Source organism: Temnothorax longispinosus, chromosome 1, assembly GCF_030848805.1.
Source record: "Temnothorax longispinosus isolate EJ_2023e chromosome 1, Tlon_JGU_v1, whole genome shotgun sequence".
NCBI lineage: Eukaryota > Metazoa > Arthropoda > Insecta > Hymenoptera > Formicidae > Temnothorax > Temnothorax longispinosus.
The window spans coordinates 24,375,723-24,399,320 of record NC_092358.1 but is presented as its reverse complement, the minus strand read 5'-3'; the positions used below and the strand labels follow the sequence as shown (position 1 = coordinate 24,399,320).

At 42.4% G+C, this 23,598-nt stretch overlaps 1 protein-coding gene across 1 annotated transcript in view; it reads right to left on the bottom strand.

Annotated features, from left to right (window-relative positions):
- The window catches only part of LOC139820070 (uncharacterized), an 80,687-nt gene extending 75,305 nt beyond the window's left edge, over nucleotides 1-5,382 (bottom strand). Inside the window, exon 1 of the mRNA XM_071790019.1 lies at nucleotides 5,039-5,382. The gene's annotated coding sequence lies outside the window, so the exon portion shown is untranslated. The remainder of the gene's footprint in view (nucleotides 1-5,038) is intronic.
- Between the last annotated feature and the right edge of the window lie 18,216 nt (nucleotides 5,383-23,598).

Below are 23,598 nucleotides of genomic sequence, written 5' to 3'. Positions count from 1 at the left end.
CGTTTGTTCCTCGATCTTGCCGCGAGACCCGCGAGAGACTTCGCCGAGAGAAGCCGAGAGTCGATGCGATCGCGCCGCTTGTCCGTGCAATTTTTCACGTGTCAAATACGCGTGCTGCCCGACTACGAACGGGGGATCTCGTGCCGTCGCGGCGTCGTCGGTGCCGATCGATAGATGCATTACCATGCCTGAATATCGCTAGCTTTCATGTTAAATGCAGCAGACTTCGAAGAAGCGGAGCAAAAGTATAAATAATGTTCGTGCGCGCAAGACGGAAGGGAACACAAGTATCGAGATCGCGACCAGTGGCTCTGATAAAAAGTCTCTACTCGCGGTCCTTAAATATAAGATAAACTCTCGTCTCAATGGAAACTTTTGAGAAAAGAAAAGTGTAAAGCGTTATTTTCAATGTTTGCACAAATTTAATTTGCACCGAGTTTTTCTGAAGATATAAATATATTCATCTGGTGTAAACTACGAGAGAATCCCGACACGTGATATTTTTGTGTATCAATCACGGCTTATTCTTCTAAAAATAGAATATCTGCATTTGTACAGAAGCTTTAAAAACCTGCGGGTGTCGTAAAAAATGTATGGATCAATATCTGACACTGATGTTTCCACAAGATACAAAGATATCTTACTGTATTACCATAGTTAATGAATTATAAATGAGATATTAATTCTTTTTAATTTACTAAATTGTTTATTATACCACGTTTCGCTGTTCACCTTGGAAGAGGCACTGTAATTTCATAATGACGATAATAATCGTATTCTCAACATTCGTTTTTAAATGCGCGCATATGAAAGGACAGCGCACAGCAGTATGCATCGTGCGCATATAGGTGACCGCAAGTGCGCGAGTTATGCGCGCAATTTTTAAACGCCCTCACGTCGCCGGATTCGATTGTGCGGATCCGCGCGTGCGAAGGATATAAAGGAGGGAATGAGAGAAATAAGATGAGAGACGGGAACGAGGAGGGACGGTGGGCGACGAGAAACAGTGTGTCGAGTGTATAATTGACTAAAGCCAAGTTCAAACGATCGTGTCTCTGGTCGGACGACATTCCGCGAGCAGACGAGCCTTTGGTATGCAAAATTCACGGGAGGCGTGCATAAGCGTAGGTGTGTATGTGCGCGTATGCACGTGTGGATGCAAAAGAGACGAGCGCAAATAAACAAAAAGAGGCACGGAAGAATATAGATATATCGTCGCGAGTATTTTGCATCGACCTTTTACGCCGATAATTACGCGCGCATATCGTGTGAATAAGAATAATATAATCTCTACGCAATATTTCTCTCTCGCATATCTTGTAACAAAAATTATTTAGATTGTTTTTGCTTTGGCGATCAAATAACAATAAATTGAAATATTAAAATCATGGTGTAATTGGCTAAAAGGCAACTAGCAATAAAATTATATTAAAAAATTAGAATTTGAATAAAAATAATTACATACCGCTACAAAATTTAAAAATTAATCTTGTAATTTAAGCAGCGTGAGTCTTAAATGTCTTTAAAGTATTCTTAAATAAATATAAGCAGTTTTGAATAATATTGTATATTGTATGGTTCAATTGTACCGCGAGCGCAACCCGGCAATCTGTTTAAAAAGTCGATTCAACGTGACAGGCGCGTTCATCGAACGTGCCGTTGCTCAATTCTCTTTGTTTCGCAGAGAGACGGCAACATGCAAACACGATCCCGGTGAAACTGCGTAATTGCAATTACTTAGCCGACAATTAATTGCGTTGCCTCGGCGTTTTCCGGGATGGTCTCATTCTTTTGCATCTTCCTTGCATTCAAACGCGGGAAAAATGCAGCATGTACGAGGCACGTGTGCAGCCGACTTTGAACAGCGGAGAATCGTCGTAATAGCGTCACCGCGTGACGTAACATTAGCGATGATAGAAAACAACTTTGGTGCAGGAAAAACGATCACGAAAAGACGGAATCGACGCGGTATAATCCAGCGATGCCCCACTTACGTAACGCGCGATTATTATATAGTGGAAGATTCGTTGAGCGAGATATATATCATTTCGAGAGAATGCTCGTAAGAAAACCCCTTCTCCCCCCTCTCTTACGTTGCCAAACAAATCGCTCAAAATCCCGCTAATTGAATTCGCGAGTTTCGCACAATTGGGAGGAGAAAGTTAAATTTTATCAATTCGAGAAAATGTCAAATGTCACGCGAATCAATCGAGTGCTCTCCTTTCCTTGGTCGATTGTCGACGAAATCGGGATCTGACACCGTCATTCTAGACATCGATACCGATCCGGCAGAAACCGTGGCGGTTTCGTCGGGCTTGCGAAATCGGTCCACAGCTGTTGCGGGATATATTTGCGCGCGCGAGACAGTCTATTGGTAAATTACCCGGAATCTGGGCCAGTTACAACACCTGACGGGCAACACGGCGAGGTGCAATCTTTGACACGGGACGAGAGTCCGACTAGGACGATGAATCTCAATCGGCGGCGTGCCGATGCCAAATTTAAATCCGCCGTTCGCGAACGCGGGAGATCGCAGCTTGAGGTAGATCACGAGCGAAAGTGCGATGGATTAATCGGGGTGCATTGTGTCATCGAGTCATTTCGTGGCCTAAACCAATTTTGTTGGCATTACTATAATACGCGCCGATTGTATCATCGCGAGGTGCATGGGTCTTTTGACGCGGCGGTGCATTCATAAGAAATAGTAAAGTAAGGATAAAATAAGGATGAAATTTTCGCGTACGACAGTGTGATGTGTAATAATTATAGAACATTATATAACATTTTTTATTTTATCCTATATAAAAATATCAGAAAGAATATTACAATGAGACGTGCTTAGGTCCTACGTCAAGTTTATTTATGAACTCCTTTTGTATTTATTTCGAAAAAAGGTAACGGCAGTTTATGACGTTTAATCTGTGGATGCAGTATAATATAACGCTATATATACGACGATCTCATGTAACGGATGTACATTGTGTTTCATTCGTAATCTTTCTTCGAGTAGTATCGCCAACTTTGTGACTTCAGATTACGCGGACAGGGCGACGAGACACACGTGTAATACGAATGTGAACTACGAGCGAATACAGTTACAGCCGTCGACGGCTGCTGAATACTCGTAAAGCGCAAATGATGATCCGAGCCTCACGCCTACTCGACTGTAAGTCAATATTTACGAGACATTTAATGCGAAAGGGTAAGGCATGCTCGCGCGCTCGCTTTACACTGGATCTGTCCGAGCGAGGTCAAAGTAAACGAAAGCAAAAGAGGCGCATATACCTGGAGAAATTGATTACAGTTTTACGATGTAACGTGTGCCTAACGAGTAGATATATGCGCTACTGATTGACTGACAGAGCAACTCGAGAAAGTTGACAGATCTTTGGAAATAAACTAATAATGTGCAGAATCCTACGAAAAATATATTAAAAAATTATGTATGTGTAATCAATTAGTTTCTACAATTATTTTTTTTCTCGAAAACAGAAAGTATCTTGTATACGAAAAATTTCTATTCCACAATTTCCGACTAATAGTATAAAAAGTTAGCTATTTCCTGTTTATATCATTTACATGTTGCGATGCATTATTATCGTTATACACACACACACACACACATACGTTAGTCTTTTTAATCCTTATTTTTACCTTTTTATATTTTTCATGCTTAATGTTTAGATTTAAGTATATTATTTAATCTACATGTTCTTGGCATTTCTAAAAAGAATATATAGTAGATAATAAAAATAAATAAATAAATTCAACTACTATTGTTCTACTTTTTAATTATCACAATGTAGATAACATCTCGTAAAATAAACGTACTTGAAAATTAGCATTAATATTAAGAGCTGAATAACAAATTTTTTGAGTTCATAGAAGTATCGTAAAAAAGCGGAGGCTTTTGGACGGGAGGCTTTAATGAAGTGTTACAATGATGGATTTATTACGGCAAGGTTGAGATGGAAACACGCTATCCATGTCTTTAAAGAGGCACACTCACTCCACGGTTAGGCCCGCCGAGGATCGACGAGAACGCACAAGTCTGGCATAGTCGGCTGATACTTGGTGACAGTTTCGCACACCTTTGAATCAGCCTTGGGTCGATTCGCGGTCACCTAACACGATTATCGTAACTTTTGACCAAGCAATCCTTGAGGCTGATTAAGAGGATCTGTATCACCTGGACCATGGATCACACTTTACAAAAATGGGATTTATGAAAATGATGAAAAATGCTGATCGAGTCGAAGCGTAGGGTGGATCTTAAAAATCGACGCTTCATGATCTCGTGATGTCAACGTAAGCCATTAGATCGTCGTTTGATTAACGGGACTGGGCTGATACCGATTGTTGATTGATTTGAATGAGATCGCAAGGATTATAAATAATATTCGATAGACGCAATCAAAATTAAAAAAAACATCAGTTTATTCAAGAGTTCGGAGTTTTGATCGAATGTCATGTTCGTGACGAATAAGAAGTTTCTGTCGACGAAGTAAACACAGGTGCATTTTAACGGACTGTTGCTTATACAAGGATTAAGACAGATGTTGAGATCTGTCACTTCACTGCACCGCCTAATAACGTCAGATGTAATTAAGATACCATTAAAGTTTAATGACATTAATAATTCATTAAGATGACGACAGAAAAAAGGAGTGACGTTCACAGACGACGACGGTATCGATCGAAGCAACCAGAACGTCAATCAGATTGTATGACAATCGATACATGCGCACGATTAAAAAAAACAGTTTAGAAAGGCCATCAGTTTATAATCCAACAGTTTAGAAATTCGATAAAAAGCTTCAGTAGCTTCGAGAAAAACGATTTTATATCTCAGCGAGATATCTTAACACTTTTTTCTATTTCATTCTCTCTCTCTCTCTCTCTCTCTCTCTCTCTCTCTCTCTCTCTCTCTCTCTCTCAGACGCATACGCATGCGACGCTCTAGACGCAGCGGCGTGTAGCGCTTTGGTAGTCACAAGCGCGTACACGTGCGCTCTATCGCGCGGCGATGTATACACACCTGTAGGTGTTACTCCTCGAAGCCGCCACTTAAAGCACCCACACACACGTCCCTGATAAATCCGCCGTCCCAGCGTTACACTACTAGACGTATCCCGGTGATTCCGCAATTCCGCGACACGTGTGTACGCATATACGCGGCGGTCGCGCGGGCGCGTATCAGACGGTTGAAAATACGAGAGCGGATCTTCCTCTCGGTTTCTCTTTCTCTCCCGTCTCTCCTATCTTTCGACTATTTTTCGCCTTGTCTCGATTTTTCCTTCTCTCAGCCTGCGCGACGAGAGCGCGTACGTGGTAAACGGGGAAAGAGCAAGCACGCAGCTCGGTGTACCAGCGGAGACTGGCGGCTTCCCCTCGGTCTCGTCGAGTGCCGGCCGCTATAGCGGAATAGATATATAGAGCATCACATATATATCGTGTGTACACGGTGTACCCCGCCGTGCGGCAGGAAGGAAATCGCGGGGGAGTCGGATCCGTGGAGGTACAACGATAGGTACCTTTCCGGGAGGAAGCGAGGAGAGAGAGAGGGGGGGGAAGGGGGAAAGAGGAGAGCAGGTCGCACGCTCTCGACGTTGTGACGTAATTCGAGTCATCCTGGATGTATATTGCGTAGAGGGTTGAGAAAGAGAAGGAGAGAAAGGGAGAGAGAAAGAGGGGGGCAAGGGGCGTCGCCGCGCAGTGGGGGATGCGATCCCCGATGGTGGGAAGAGGGCAAGGGCGCGATGGTGGGGTACGGCAGCGTGAGAGGAGCGAGAGGGGGTAGGATGGCGGTCATTAGTGCTACTGGGACACGGAAGCGAATTCTCGGCGGTACCCTCCCGTGCTCAACCTTCGCCGGTACTCCATCCCTCCTACCCTTCTCTTTTTTCTCTCTCCCCGCGCTGCCTTTCTCCCACCACGACCACGGGTACCACCAGAGAGCCACCCGACCGCCCCGCCTGTGCGTCTCTTTCTGTTTCGAGGGTGCGAGCACGATGCAACCCCACGGAGTGCAAAGCAGCCCGGGGGTACGCCTGCACTCTGCAGCTCCCCGTGTATACCTACATATACCTATAGAACTCTCCGCCGGCGGAAGCGAGCCTCGTCAGGGGTAGCTCGCGTGTAACGCGGTCGGCCAGGGGGAGGGAAAGAGGGAGGGATTAGGTCGCGCTCGCGACCTCGTCCTTGTCGGGACAAGATCGCGGACGTTCTCTTTCCGCGGTCAGCGATTTCGCATCGGCGCGTACGCGCGGAATGAGCTACATTCGTGCGCGCTCCTCTCCCTGTCCCTTCCTCTCTCTCTCTCTCTTTCTCTCCCTCCCTCCCTCCCTCCCTCTCTCTCTCTCTCTCTCTCTCTCTCATCTCTTTCTATCTTTCTGTCTTTCTCACAGTGGGAAATTGAAGTGCATGCTTCTTTTCACGTGTCTCTTGAAATTTGACAGAATGATTAGTTTGCACGATGATGCGTGACGTTTCACTTAATGGAGTTGTGTACCGAGTCAATCGATCACTTTAAAATATATCGAAGGTTGTCGAATGAATTTATAAGCATGAATTCGCAGCATATTGATATAATCTGATTTCCTTGCCGGACTCGGTTACAACATAGTGGATCAACGTATTTGCAATAAATACGGGCGCGTATATACCGTCACGTATGGTCATTAATTATTCCCCTGTTGACAAAAATACAGTTGTATCGATTTTGCCGGAGTCTTTACATGCTGCGAACACAATATCGAACAATTTCAAATTTGACAACAATCTTTATCTTGATGTATAATTGATATAATTAAAACGTTATATAATACAATTAGAATATATATAATTCTCTCACTTGTGAAATTATATGAATTACTAACCAAATCGAAACCCCTCGAGTAAAATTTTTATTGATCTTATGGCTTTACGCGCGCGCGCGTGTCTATTCCCTTCAAGTTCCGATTGACGGAAATTTTGAGACATCTGAAGAGCAGAACTTTCGGAACTTAAGGTAGGTTCTAATTACTCAATTACAGTCTTAATGGATGGCTTGTAATTTCAATCAAAATTTGTCACGAAGATCATTAATTCTGTATTAATTCGATTTCGTTACCTTTTGCCATTAATTGTGAAAAAAGTTTCAATCTCCATGGCAGTTTTTAATAGTGACGCACACAATATATTGCTCTTTTAATTACATATATTTGTTCTACTTGAATTATCTTGCTTTGACTTTTCAAAGTATAATGATAACGTGAATTTTTAAATGTCAGAAAATTTGTCCCTTCGAATTTTTCGCGCATTTTTCAACTGTCGTTAATTTACGATCGTAAAGAGCCGCTGCTAAGTGAAAATTACAAATTTGTTTCTACGTGGGATCGTATTCATAGCAGCGGAGCGGTTTTCGTGTATAAATTTGCCAGCGAACAGCCTGCGACGTAATTACGAAACTTCCTTAATTTCCGCGGATCCTTTGTACTTTGATTTACGTCCCGTAATGGCGGCGATTATTTCCTGCGGATTCGTACGACGTATCATCATGATCCAAGCCGTGGAAAATTCAGCCCGTGCGAAATCACAGCGAAACACAGGCGAGCCATGATCGGCCGTTATATCGCTACGATACAATAAAGAAACGTATCCTTCAAAGTTGCCCGAAGAGGCAATATTGATCAACGCTATACTGAACTCTGACATTTGGGATTATAGCCGGGCGGGAGCCCCGGAGCTCCGCTCGTTCGCGGAGCTAACCCATCGCCGGGGATAACACATCGCCGTGCTAACTTGCACCGGAAGATCATAGTCTGACAATACCTTTGGAAACCTATTCGCTTCTTCTCTCAAGAGTTAAAAGAGTTCTGTTCATATGTGATAATAAAAATGTTTTCTTTATAAAGTTATATTTCTTATTTTATTTTCTTTACTTTTCTTATAAAGTTATATTAAATATATTTTATTTAAACAGAATTCTCTCTTTCTTTCCCTCTCTCTTTTCCTTCTCTCGCAATATATTTTATTTATTTATTTATTATTCTACTTATAAGAAAATGCAAGTATAAAAATAGCAAGTATAAAAATTCATGTGCTAAAATTAAATCGCGAATTCGTTTACGGTGCTTCACAAGTACTATCATTACTGTCATGCCTCTAATCAACGAACCTTTTGGCGGAACTGTCACGCGGTACCGTTTCCTTCGTTACGAAATCTCCGAAGCTGCTCTAGCGTCGATTGCTCTAGCATCGTCGGGGTCAAGGCTTCTCCTCGCGGCGATATCGGTGTTGGTGGTCTATTCACGCATCATCGGAACAGCTTGTCCCGCGCGCAATGCAAAGCGATCGAATCGGCAGTTGTTTCCACGCTGAATATTGTATCAATTTTAACACCGCACGCGCGGAACGAGACAGGTTGAGTCAATACACGCGAATGTCGATGTACCAGGTGTGACAGCCAACTCGATTAAGTGTCACGCTAACCTTCGTCGTGTCGGACCGTATTAGTTCGGATGCCGCGCTCGTGTGCGTCTCACAGGTGTGAAGTGTCAAAAGCGCGACACCGCGAAGCCAAACACAGCCCGGACTCAGCGCGGCGTAAAGCTAACGCCAAATGTCACGAGATGCGTTCGCATGACTGAAATAATATTCGCAGAATAATTTAATCAGCAGGATGAATCAATTGATATTTTACGACAACTACGATCCAAATACCATCCACTAAACTAAATGCTACTTTACTTTCAAATAACAGATTCAACAAAAATGATAATTGCGTTGCATCATGTCTTTATCAAACTTTCAGATTATAAAGCTACCTTTAGTTATTAACAAATTAATGTTTCGAGAGAAGAGATACGAAAATATGATGAAGACTGTACCTAATTAGAAAGTTCCATCGTGCGTTTATCGAGTCGTCTCTTAAAACACAGCGCATTTCTCTCCTCTCCAAACATTAAAACTAACTAAAAACTCGCCCAAGTCTCGAGTAAAGTTTGTTTGCCATCCCACGGACTAAGCTCGCGTAATCGCCGTCGCCGTGCACCGAACATGAAATGAATTTTATCGATTTCGAGACCGGAATAGGTCGCAAAGCTATGTCGAGCCCGTCGTTCGATTGCTCTCCAATGAGAACAGGACTCGTCGACGCGACGTGACGACAATGAGTTTCGAAACTCGACGTGCTGGAGTCTCTGGTTGGCGGGATTCGTGAAGGGGCACCTTCGGCAAAGCCTCAAGTATGGGGCGAGCAACGAGCCAGGAAATCGACGTAGTATCCATATAGTATCCATGTTTCGAAGCGATTCGGGGATCTCCGAAATCCCGTAATAACGTGCTCGCGCGTATGGTTAGATTCGTTCGTGTTTGTGCTGATGGAAAATCGATATATCGTAATTCGACGAAATTGTATCGAGAAGCAAATTTGATAGCCATAAATCATCTTATCGCGATCGCTAAAAATGTAAAGACACGTAATTAATTTAATAATAAAAATATATATATTGTCTGTAAACAGCCTTTGCAGATTATTAAATTGACATTATTCTCAATGATACGTTTTGATACTTTCATAAAGTAACACGGCACATATCTCGAGTGATTTATTCACGCTAATAGCTATATCGCGCTACACGATTTTTGCGATTTTCTCGGCGTCCGGAATGATACGACCGAGAAATTCGCGGAGCATCCGAGCAGGAGGACGCCGTTGGGAATTTTGCAGCCGATTGCGCGGCCTCTCGCGCGCAGGAATGCCTCCGTCGCACACGTGCCCCGCGCGTATAGCCTCTGTTCTACAAGTGTTTATACACGCCGCACCGGGTTGTCGGGCGACGCATACCATTGCGCGCACACTAACGAGATGTTTCATAACGGCGGATTTAGCGGGGGCGCAAACCCGGAACGGTTCCCTAATCACCACGGCGACGGCAATTAATCCCGGGATGTGCGGGCGGTAGAAACGTCAGTAGTCGGAGCCCAGTGCTTCGATTTACGGCGTCTCGAAATTAATTTCTCGCCTGGCGCTCGCGATCGGCCGCCGTAAACGACGTCCTCCCCCTCCCCCTCCCGCGTGATTTCATTCTCATTCCTCGCGGCTTGATAAATCGCGGCTCGTGTAATTGCGCGTGTAACGCCTCGCGTTGTCGAAAGGTCAAAAGTTTCGGGCGCGCGCGTTAATTGATATAACAGCGGGAAAAAGTTGCGGTTGCCTGACGTCGCAATAAAGGGCATTAATATTACAAAATTAATGATACTTATTTCATTGGAGCTATTTAGGAAGCGGAATGTAAAACATCGTGCCATGATATCATTTCGATGATTCACGAAACGGAAAAAGTTGGCTTTTTTAGCGCAAAATTAATATCGCGATATCACGGTAGTGTCCATCAACATCTTTAAAGATATTGCTTTTTATATCGAATGTAGCACGAAATTTCACTGATGATGTTAAAATATAATAATTATAACTGTATGTGCTGTAATTTGACTTTTGCATGTGCATGATATCTACATGCACCAAAATCGGTAATAATATTCGAAATAAGGACAGAAAGCTGCAACATCTCTTGGTTTTAATCTGTTCTCCCCCATTCTCTTAATATATGATTCAATAAATGTGTCAAGGGACAACCCAAAGGGTTTACTTGCTGTAATATCACGGTGTTTGTTATAATGAAAACGGCCGATCTATGGAGGGAGAAACTTGTAACGAATATAAATCGTGCATATAAATCGTGATAAAATTTTCCGCCCGTTAATTGTATGACTAATCGTATCAAAATTATCCTGCAACTCGACCTTTCCTTTCGCGAATTTTACTTCTCATATCGCTTTTATTCACATAATCGACATAAACGTATTTCTAGAACGCTCAGGTTAAGAAATACCTTCGCGAGAATTATTCAATTCCGATCTGCTCGATTTTATCTCTCTTTTTCGACACGTTCAATCAAAATTTGATTTTACACGTCAAATTTCGTGCGACAGTTCGAGGTCGTTTGTAGACTTCCTTACAATTGAGGGCGAAATATTGCGTTACATGTTTCGAACAAAATACACACGAACGAGAGAAACAGCTCGATTTATTGCCCGGAGCAAAATGGAAATGAACGCACGATGTATATGTTGCAATAAAAAAAAACTTTAAATTGTTATTGAGATTTATTCATCCTCGACGTTATCCCAATTTATCGGGACAATTAATTGGCGAATAAAGAAGCCGCGTTACGGACGTCGCTATACGAAAGCGTAAACTGAAGTTTTATGAAACTGATTTTATTTCCTGCGTGGAATGGAAGCCGACTTTGTCCGCACAAAGGCGACAATTTTACGAGAGAAGAGCGTGGCAGAGAGATGAAATCTAGATTTGTTCCCGTTGTATTAAGAAATACCGACCGTACATCCTGAACACGCTTAATATTCTCTGATAAATTCGCGGATAAATATCTCGGTACCGGTCCTTGTGACCACATCAAGCGACGCACAGCTCCGACGTCGCTTGCTAGGCGCATTTAATTATCGGATTAAACGAGATGGCCATGCGGCCATCAACGTCATCGTGCGCGAGCCACTTCAATTATTTCTAGAAATTTACTGTTAAATTAGTAACTCTTGCGCGTACTTGAATAGCGATATCACGAAACTTATTTTATGACATATATATTGATCAGTATAAGATAACACATTTATAATATATTCGATCATGACGTAGTACTGAATATAAGTAAATTGTTGAATGCAGATTAACAAATAGAAATTAATAAATCTATGAAATGGATATTTAATGGTGCACATTCGCTGTCGTGATGTAATATACTGCGCAACGCGCGTTAGCGTGCCATTTAATTAATCTAGTTCTACAGTGGATCATTATACATACATATATTACTGTTGCATAAGATTCTGTATGTACATTAGTTCCCGCGCGCGAACTAATATACGAGGTCGATTATTATTGCTTCCTGTAGATCGATTTAATAATGTCGTTTAATCATGGACGTTTCAGTTATCGGTTTTTAACGGCAAATCAATAATTCGGTCGCATTCCGAATATAATGGCAAATGGAACGGTCGTAAAGATAAAGATGCCACGGCGTAAGTAACGCGAGTCCTTTAACAACCTTCTTTCGTCGATAAATCAATCGGCGACATCGTATTTAATGGCACAGCTAGTATATAAATGGCATCTTTATCTTTATTAAACCCTGAAAATATGTATAGTCCGCGCCGAGGGAAGCTGATCGTAATAAATTCCTTCGAACGTCTTGTTCCGATCTGATAGAACTTCTCATTTTTAACCCAGTTCCACGGAAAAATTATATCTCGGATGGTTGCGACGGAGACGCAATCCGATCAACTTATTTTAGAATCGCATTCAGTAAAAACGGATGATGAAAGAAACATACAGCTCTTTTAATAAAATAAAGATTGAATATTTTACGATAACCTAAAAGGAGAAATTAATGAATATATATTAGATATTTTCAGTCAAAATTAAAAAATCACAGTCAACTAAAATTGATAACGTTATTTTATTCGATTCTAAAAGATCAAGGAGATTAAGGCCAATGATTCGCTCGTATTAAGGAGGAAAATAGCTGATTTCCATAATACCTTTATCGTGGCGATATCATAGAAATTACGTAACGTTCCAGATTACTCTACTCTTTCAGTCTCATCGCAATCCTAACATTCTCCAGCAACGATCTAATAACCGGCCGCTACCGGTAATCTGAGCGAGACGCGGCAGAGAAAAGAATCGTACTTTGCAACAAGAGCTTAATCTCCGCGGCTGTTTCCCCTCTTTCAGGAGGATGCGACCGCTTATAAATACGTTCTTGGATATTAATCCGCGAGGAGCCGTTTCGTTTTATCTTTTCCACAAAAGGGATTACCCTTAATATACAAGACCATCCTACTCCGTCCGATGCGGACTACCCCACTGAACAACCTTTTCTCTCTTTACTCGCCGGGGAACGTAGGAAACGCCCTCGTGAAGAGACGGCACACGGTCGCCCTTTTCGCATCGTATCGCATCGCCACGGGCAATAGTTATGCGATGTGCGGTATGGCGACCTGCCTACCGACGCGAATTGGGTCATCGGTGGGTATATCTGAGACAGAAAATACCGGGGAAAAAGAAACGAGAAAAGGGCGGGGAATATGTGATGCCAAGCAGTAAGGAAGACTGCGTACATCGATTTCAGAGAGATCCACGCTACTGTCACAAATATTTTTCAGAAAACTAACTGGCTGATGTTTATACAGTGCAGTTTCCGATCTGCAAGCGTCGTAACTTACAGAAGCAAAAATAATAAAAGCAATAAAAGATTTAAAAGACTTGGACCCAATTTTTTCCATCTGATGTAAAAAGAATGCCCGAAAAGTTCTCGATAATGCGTTATTAATTTTTTTATTAGCTCCGAAAATTAGACAATAATTTTCAATCACTGAAAAACAATAGAAACATTTCGCCTAGTGCAATTTATATAATATTTCCTAATGTGTAAACTTAACTTCAGAGAAATAAAAATGCAGCGATAATAACGTGAGGATTTCACAAAGAAATTTAGGTTCAATTATTTCATTTAGTGAAAGAAGAATATTCAGAGGCTTCTCAATACCGCAAAAGATTAATATCCATAAATTAGATAATAATTTTCAATTACTAAAAGACGTGACAAGGAACATTTCGTTCGTTGAAACGCATTGCGGACGTCATCGCGAGACGCATAATCCCCGCTTATTTACGATGAGATTGTGGGCACGCTGTGAGGATTCACTGTCAGACGTGGACAGCCTCCCAATGAGGAAGTCACAGGCCAAGCCGACAATCTTCTCGACAATGCTCATATTACCATAAGGAAACGGCGATGGCGGCGGCGGCAACGTGGTGGCGTAGTTTTACATTCACAATTATTACAACAGCAAGCGCGAGACCCATTACCGTGATGGTCGTGTTCGCGGTTCCACCATCGGGCCTCCTCCTTTGTCGCTTCCTCTTTTCTTCGCCCGCTTTCTTTTCAAAGAGATCCTTGTTACAGAACATCGGCGCGCGGCAATATCGACGTACGTTAGTATTTTAAGACTCGGTTGTATTTTACTTCAACAAATTAATCTCACATTAATTATTAAGAATTAATGTTAGATTAATCCTTCTACGATCAAATCCGTAGAACTAAATGGAAACGTAGAACTTTTTATTATATAATCTATAGCAGCGTGGGGTTTATATAAATTTTAGATGTAGCATAATTGATCGAAAATCCTACAATGAAAAGTATTTCGATTACTGGGATTAAGGCGGTGAAAATAGTTTTCTAGACTTCTCCGAGACAAAAGCGAATTAGACCGATTAACTATAAATAGCCACCGATGAGATATATGTGCCAACGGAATTCGGACATTGTCGCCGGTATTTACGTTAGAATAATGTTATTGGTGATCCCCGCGTGCTGCATTACATTCGGGCGGGCGGTCCGGATTAATTGGCAAACTTTCCGGAATAGCACTTCGAGCCCCGCACCATCGTCACCAGATGCAAGTGCGAACGGTTTAGTTATGCGCATAACAGATGCACCGCATAGTTCCCGTGTGCAAATTAAGTGGTGACTGTTCAACGAGCGCCGCACGCCGCGCCGTTGGGACTGATAAAATATTGAAGGCTCGAGATGAGATATTTCGGGCGTGCCGAGTTAAATTTCCGTACCCGCGATCCGCGATCCGAATTATTGCGTCAGTAATTCTTAGACATGCAAAAAGACGAGATATTACAAGTGCGCCGTATATCATGTTATATATCATTGTAATCGGGAGTCGGGGACATCGTGTATAACTGCGATACCTCGAATCGCAATGGCCGCGGCGACAAAAAAACAATTATAAGGAATGTTATGAACGAATGAAATAATTAGCGAAAGAAAATTACCGCGATTATTCCCTGCCTTTTATTGCTCGATATTTCTTCGTCGAAAATATACGCCGACTTTGCGATTGCTTTATTAAAACATACGCGATTCTTCGTGATGTCATCGTCCGGAAAATTATGTCCCCTAGGAGCCGAACAAATTTGCGAATAAAAATGATAATACCAATAATTGTGGTAACGGCAAATCAAAATTTCCATTTTCCGTTTGTCAGCACCGTGTGACATTTTTCATGCATACATTCATGAGATGTAGGACCCCTAACCTGGATAAACTGCATTGCGTTGAATGGCACCTTGATCCCTAGGCGACGATATCTCTCTTAACACGTAATGGATACGTCATAAAGTAGAAATTACGAGTTACGAAACTGTGAAGCCACGTGAAACGTATACCCTATAAAAATACACTGCGCGCGTCAGCGGTCGTATAAAGCTGTCGACAACATTTGAATGCGGCTGACATGGCCATTGTATAATACAAAAGGCAAATCGTTTACGAAAGTAATATTACCGTCATCCGTGAAATCCATCATATCTCGCAAAAAATAAAGAATTATTTATATAGGAAGGTATATTTTTTATCGATCTTTCAAATTTCAAAATAATTTTTCGACTTAAATCAATTAACTATTCCACCAATTTCGCTTAATCACACTTCGATTCATTTCAATTAGGTATTACAAATAAAAACAGATAGTTTTGTTGTTCTCGTTTTCATTCAATCGAAGAGAGTCGCGTTTATACTTGTTAAAGATATGAGTTACGTCTACAATTTTAAATCAGACACCGTGTCCTCATTTCTTAATTTTTAGTAAAAGGCTCTTTTTCATTCAATTGTCAGAGAAAAGAAGATGCAAATCTGTATTATAAAGGCAACCTCGTATTACTTTACTACACTTGAAACGACTCCAAGAACATCGGGGGCGGAGGATTAACTTTGTTATTCCGATTGCCTTTTTACCTCTTTTTCGCCCACCAACCGGGGAGGGGGACAAGAGAGAGAGGGGAAAAGAAGGTTTATAGTTTCATAACGCTTTCGGTCCTCGTCACGGAAACCATTAAAAACTGCGTCTTTCGCAGTTTTCCGAGAGGTCCACCTCGAGAAAGCGATCGATAAAGGGGTTGGAGCAACCCTACCCGGCGCTGCTGCCACCTCGGGACACTCTTAAGCGAGAGATCGTGGGACGGGCGGTTAAAGGTCAAGGTCGAGCTATTTCCTGCACGAGCAAACCCCCAAGTCTTTCGGATTACGTACCGAAGAAACGAGAGGGAGAAGGGGTTGAGGAGGGTCGGTCGGGAGAAATCGACCAGGATGGCAGATACAATGGCGGTTTATTACTTGGCACAATTCTGGACGATGGTCCTTCTCATGCTGCTCCGCGAAGATCGTTTCGTGATCCATCATGGGCGATAAGAAAGGGAGAGATGGAAGAACAAAGATGTAACCTTGATGAGAATCACGAGATGGGGTCAAATGGCATATATGGTAGTGGTAGATGTAGGTTTAATTGCATCACGCACCCCACGTTTTCTTCTCCTTGTTAAAACACAGCGTCGTATTACTTGTGTAGGAGGATATTTCTGTCGGGAGATATTTAATGTCTCGCGCGGGATTATATTCCTTTTTAAATATTTATAAATAGAAATTAAAATTTTCGACGTTAATTTATTTACTAATACCGCTTCGAGTGTGTATGTATGTGTGTTGTGGAATTTAAAATTTATATTAAATCTTGAAAGAGCAATCAAGACCCAAAGTGAAAAAAACGGTTTGGGCAAATATAAGAAAAAGGAACTAGGTCAGTTGTAAAAAGCGAGATTGCGAGAGGGCTGGAATATTTTAAAACGCTAGAAAATACAAAATTGTGATAAACAAGCCAACGAACATCGTCTAGGCAGTCCCGACGTTTCCCAAGAAATGCGAGATAGAACGAAACGAGAAAGAAAGAGAGAAAAAGAAAATAAAAAAGTGGAAGTAAACGGGAAGCAAGTATTGCAACTGTCGAGCATCATAGTGGTCACAGAGCGCGAGAAATGGGCGTGCGGCTACCCAAGAAAAACATTTGTATTTTACATTGAATTTCGCGCGAACCATCGTTCAACAAGTTCGGTTCGTTTTATTTGCGATGAAGGTTAGTCCTTTCGCCGCTTTTGTCTTTTATAGCCGTCCGTTTTTGCATCGTTTCTAAGACGATTATTGTGTCGAGACCATATGGATCGTTTGATACGCGTTATAAAGCTCGCCCCCTTTTACGATATTTACTTGATTTTATGAAATATGTCGCTCGTAATCACATTATACTGAAGCGTTGCGAAAATTCGATCGGCTTCTTCAAAGGATTGGCTTTCACGATGCTTGACGTAATATAGTAAAAGATTATTATTAATATATTACGCTAATATATATATATATATATATATAATATCATATATAACACAATATATGATTAACTATGCATAATATTATATTTTTTGCATAATTTATTGTTGTTTGCATCAAGTTAGAGGGTATCCTTTGCAAAAAATTCCAAACGAATCTCCTTGTAACGCGTTCGCGCGACCGCCTGTACTTAAAGTTTTTCACTGAGGGGTGCGTCATCATCCCCCTCGCTACAAAGTGCGATATAAACGAGACGATTTAGTTATCCTTGTCCGGAGTCCTGGGAAGCCTTTAAACTGCCAAGATGGCTGACGATACGTAGGTGTACGCCCACGTGATCCTGCACAGCCACCACTCTGCTTTTTCATCCCCTGCCTACCACTTTCCTTCCCCTCTTCCTCCGGGCGCATTCCCCCTTTTCGTCCGTCTCTCTCGCGTCTCTGCAGCCACGATCTCTCTACCCCTCGCCTCTTACCTTGCTGTACAACGTATCCATCCACATCGGCGCCTACAAAAACGCCTAGTTTTGCATAAGTGGGGAAAACACTGGCCGTCCAGTAGCCGAGTATCCCGATTTTGGCTAATGCGAAAGCGATGTAGCCGGCTCGTGCGCTTTTTAGGGGTCGCACTTCTAAGGGAGTAGTAAACCCTCTCCCTTTTCCCCCCGTCACATCCGTCCTGTGTACGGACGCGAATGTGGTGGCCGTGCGTACGGTCAGTATCGCGCAGGGACCGACCCCTAATCTCAGGCTCACGTCAGAGGTTTACGTGCAAAATCGAGTTATCTCGAGAATACCAGGGGTGGACTAGGTCCAGCTCTTTGCGCGTCTCATCCATTCTGACAGGCGTTTTCGTGACGTGCCCGCGCGCATGCATGCGGGATCTACCGAACGGATACCAGTTGACATCTGTGCTCTATATCTGGCAGATCGCGATGCGAGATGACATCTCGCATTATGTACACGCGCTCGCAATCGGAATTCCAAGATGTCTCACTTCCGCTCAACTGAACGCGAATGCCCCCTCCCCCCCTCTCCCCACACACAAGGCTCCGCGAAAGCGTGCAGTCACAGATCGATAAATTTGCACCTCCGTGCGAAAGCGACGATGTAAATTTGTCGCGACTCGATCACGAAAACCTCCTCTCCTTGTTTCGCCAAATAACAATACAAAATACCCGAGATATTTAAATCGAAAATGTATTATTCATAAAGATCGCTGTTTTCAGGAAAGCGTTTCCTTCTCTCTGCGCAAGGCTGCAGCAGGGAGCTACGGGTTTGTTTAAGCTCGTATGCAAATTCGCGGCAGATTGGATTCTCGTATCGCCCAATTCAATTTCATAGTATCGGCCGCGAGAGATCGAGACGGTGATAAATCGCTGTCAATCATGAATTACGACGCCAAGACGAACGATGGATGATGATGATGGGCAGGGCGGAACGAGAGCTACAGAGAGAAATGCTGGAGGTAGAGACGAGCGCGCAGTTACCAAATACGGGTCACAGCGCCTCGTCAATAACGGGCGCGTTACGTCGATGCGGCATATCGTCGACAACGACGACGACGATGACGTCGACGTTGACGAGACCACGTTTTACGAACACTTTAAGAACGCTCGAATCCGGTAATATGCGGCTCACGACAATGGACCCACTGACACAGTTTCGCGAACATCCATCGTGGATCCTTTCGGACTCGCGTCGTTTATCCACGTCGATTTGTCACATCGATCGTTTCGTCGTTTCGAAGCGCAGAGAGATGGCGAAAGAGGGAGCGAAGTATAATGGCGAAAAAAGCGAGAAGGACAGAGAAAAAGAAGTAAATCAACGATGTTATATTTTCCGACGTCTTTTCTCCTGTGACCGCTTTCTCGTCCTCTTCGATCGTACCCGCGTAATTTTATCTCGGTTCGGACAACGATACGGGTGACGTTTCTGACACAGTTCTGACATTGCTCGAGGGGGTAGGAGTCCGCGGCCACTTCAGCTTAATCCCCGAGTCCTGAGGGTGCGAGACCCATCGCTCATTATAGACACCTGCTATTCTCTCGCAGTGGTCAAACACGACCGAAGGATGTGATTCGATTCGCTCCTCCGATTTTGGAGATGTTCCGTGGCGGAGAAAAGACAAAAGACGGGAAAAGAAAATAATGTGACGGTGCAAATATTTCACGACACTGTAAATAATAACGGCGTTCTATTTTTATTAACAATAATCGTCGAAACCGCCGCTATTTTTCCCCCGTTGAATAAATAATATAATAAAAGAACGAAGAAATTCCAGAACGGCGAAGGTATTACAGAAACGTATGAGAACGATAGTAGAAATTCTACATGCGTATCGGATATGAAAATTGTTGCTCCTGGTGCTCTTTTTCGTCCAAACGTAAACCATAGAGAAGAAATATCGATATAACCCGTACTTCGAAATGGAGTCATACATCGCGGTCTCGACTGTGCCCTGATGAAGAATGGAGCAATTTTTCGAGCTCGGAAGCTCGCAGAAATCGCTCCTACGAAAGCCCCGATCATATCGACTGGCATCTTTCTCACCGGCATTTCCTTCTCTTCCATCTCGTCGGCATCTTTCAAAGCATCCGCGTAATATCCCCACATTTCACTCGCAAGATATGTATTTTCGTATATTGAATGTAATCCCACACATAAAGTATTTGAAACAATTTGATCTCTGGGTTTAAACGTGAGAACAATGTTCATATCATTTTAAATTAGACATTTACATTGAAAATATATTTCTTTCTAGCCATAGAAACGTCCGAATAGGATTAAAAAACAAATCAGATTTTTAATTTAAAATTCTTACATAGCTCTTCACTTTAGACTTACGTAATTAAAGGCATCAATCATATTGCACGACATCTTCTACTATTATTACGATATCAGAGCAAACTGGAATAAAAAATTGCCAAATTAAGAACGTGTTTGAGACGAGCGAAAATAAGTTCGTAATTATTTTTCAGGAATACCCCGGGGTGCATTTAAGACCGTGAGCTTACGGTGAGTTTATTCTTGGTGCTCCGTTGGATTCAGACGAATTCATCATCGGGAAGATAAATTAATGTCAACTGAATGCCAGAGCGCCGTCCTTCGGCCTTGTCAGAGCCGGAAACTTCCAAGTCCCACTACTCAGCGAGTTCCGGGCCCGACCTGTCTAAATTACTTCAAATCGAGTTGCTCTCGAAGGCCCCGCCCTCCCTCCTTTATAGAGCCTATATGATGAGAACACGAACGTTTATATACCGCGGTAAAACTTCAGTTGGTTCTTCAAGTCAATATGATCGGGTTATCGATTTTATCGTCGAGAAAAATAATAGTTGCTTGTGTAAAGCGCGCTTCGGAAATTTATTAAAAGGACGCTTCTTCTATTTTAATGCAGTTACTGCAAATTGCATCCAGTTACGTGAACTCAGGTTTCCCTGCTTTTCCGCCCCCATTTTCTATAAATAAATTTTTTACTATACAGAAATTCCTTTACGCGAAAATTATTATTGTTCCTTCGTTTTGTTCTTTACGTATATATATTTCTTATGTATAGTTATTTCTTTTTCTCTCTTTGTCCCAAAAATTTTGTTAATTTTGACAAAAAACGCGGATTTATTCTGCTTGTTATCGAAAAGAACTTTCTGATTGCGAACGGATAGTGCTCTTCGCACTTTCTCCCTCCCTTCTTCCCTAGCTTCCTTGCTCTTTTCCCGTTTATCTGGTTAACGCTTTCAACGTGGACGTGATGACCCTGCGATTCGCGAGAGGGTTTCTGACAGACGTATTTTACGATGGCCATTCTCGATTGCTGACGGGCAATTTTCCTGCCTCTGGAATTTAATCGACAATTTGTGCGCCACATTTGATCACTATGCCCGAGTAATTAAATTCAAGTTTCTATAGAAACTGATGGTCGCCGACGCGGAAGAAGCTAGAATGCGCTGCTACTTTCTTGGATGACAAAGCGCCATCCCCGAGTCTAATTGCGGCAGTATCCGGGAAATATTTAATTGGAGTACTTTAATTACTTCTTCGATCTCGTGAGATATAATTAACTGCCATTAATACTAATTACGGTTCATTACGCGAATAAGGGAAAATATTGACCGACGTATTACATATATGTCACTGCTTTCTGCGAATTTTATATCCGCGTATTTAAGAATAAACTATATAATATAATAATAGCAGCTAAAAAATTATACAAAAAGAAAGTCTAATAATATGTTCGATATATTTGTGTTCTTTTATGTATATTATTATACAATATAATTAAAATCCAATTGTTTATTTCTAAAATATACAATTATTATTTTGAAAGTAAACAATTGAATTTTAAGTCTGAGTTTAATGGACTAATCGATTTAGCAATCTATACCGTTACGGTAAAAAGAACGTGTAGTTACGCGCGCTAAGATGGACATTTCCGTCTTTTCGGCAGGTGAAGCGGATGATGCGAGTTTTGTTCACGTACAATGGTAGCATTATCTCAGTGGTGGATTAAAAGCTCCCGCGTTAATCTTCGCGGGAATTGTTCGGTGTGCGGGCATGCGTCGGGCGCCACTAGTGAAACCCGCGAATGAACTTGGCTATATCCAGTTCCGGATCGGCGATATCGGTCTCGAAAATTTAAGCCAAGCTCCACTTAAGCGTTTCCTCGTTGCTGGCGCAGACTCTGGCCATTCCGTTTCGGTCGGCAAGCACGTTTCTGCGGTCACCGCGAGACCGTTCCGATCGAATTACCATAATAGGTGCACTGTGCTGGTCTTCGATTGACCAATCGCACTGCGATGGTACGCTTAGCAAAAAAAAAACAAGAAATAGAATAGTGTAAACATGAAACCAAAAATGTTTAACAAAAATTTACAAAAAAAATGAAAGAATAATTTTGTTTAATTTTCCGTTTCAAAACCCGTTAATGATGCATTCTTTTTTCCTTGCAATTTTTCGTCAACACTTTAGAATTTTACCGTTTTATTTGCGTAACTTACTTTTCTCTAATCCAGAATACGTTTTAAAATGTATGTTGCCGGAGTTTGACCGTTTAATTTGAGAATACTTTGTACAACTGTCGCGCTGATTGTGTGAGTCTTTTGCCAAGATCTCGCTTGTAAAAGAATCCGATGACTCAATTTAACCGCCCTTTTTCTGTCTCCCAAATAGCCACGTTGTATTCCGGCTGAATTATATCCCTTGACCTACTCTTCCACGATCGATATAGCATTCCGTGAAATTTTTAGGCATGACATTAGCACAAAACGGTCCACGCCGCCGGTGTGCCACGTGATAACGAGTAATTTACCGTTATCTCAGTCGCGCGATAAAACGTGTATTTCTTATCTGGAAAGTACATATGCTTTTACGTCATGTTGAAACGCGTCGACTTTCCTGCAACAATTATCGTATCGCGACGTGCGCAAGAAATTGTGCTATAGCAAATTGGAGATAAAATACTCCGTTAAGTATCACTGAAAAGAAACGTGGTCTGTTTTAAGAATATTCTTTTTTTCACATTAGCGATTATCGAATGCAGGTTTTCTCAAGAGATGTTTCGGGTACAAAATAATGCGGACGAAGATGTGCAATTTCGCCTCGTGCTTTCCTATATAACCGCAGCAGAATCGAATACAAAATAGGCACTGGACCGCTTAATTTTCGATTTGTTACAAAATAGGCACGTACGAGAAGAGAGTGGCACGGGTCACCTCGCAACGATTGACAACCGCGCGAGCGCCAAAGAATTAAAGGGTTTCCTCCCCCTCTCTCTTAAGTTTCCCCTTCATTCCGTTCACGAAAACTTTGCTCGTTAAACGGCGACATGATGCAGGAGCAACGGGTGATAAATAATAACGGGCGTTATCTCTAGTGACCCAGTTGTACGCCGCGCCTCCTCCCCTTCTCTTTCTCTCTCTCTCTCTCTCTCTCTCTCTCTCTCTCTCTCTCTCCCGCGTTCTCAAAAAGTCCCCGCGGCGGCTGTGTATTGCCATTCGTATCGATCTTCCGCACGGGGCAACGGGGTACGGTAATGTATTTGGACGGCTTCCATGTGACACCTCGCGCCCGTTCGTGTATCGAGGCACCGCGCAATCAATGCGAGAGCTGAGCTACAAAGAGAGCAGGCGAAGTGCAGGACGGGTATAGGGAGCATGCGTGGGTGCCGCTCGCTCTCTCGTCCCGAAACCACCCCGGTTTTATTATCTTCATGACCTTTCACGTGTTCCGCTCTCCCTCCCCTTCCCTCGCCTCTCTTTCTACCTTTAGGACAAGAGCCATCCGTGAGAAACATCCAGAGATTACCG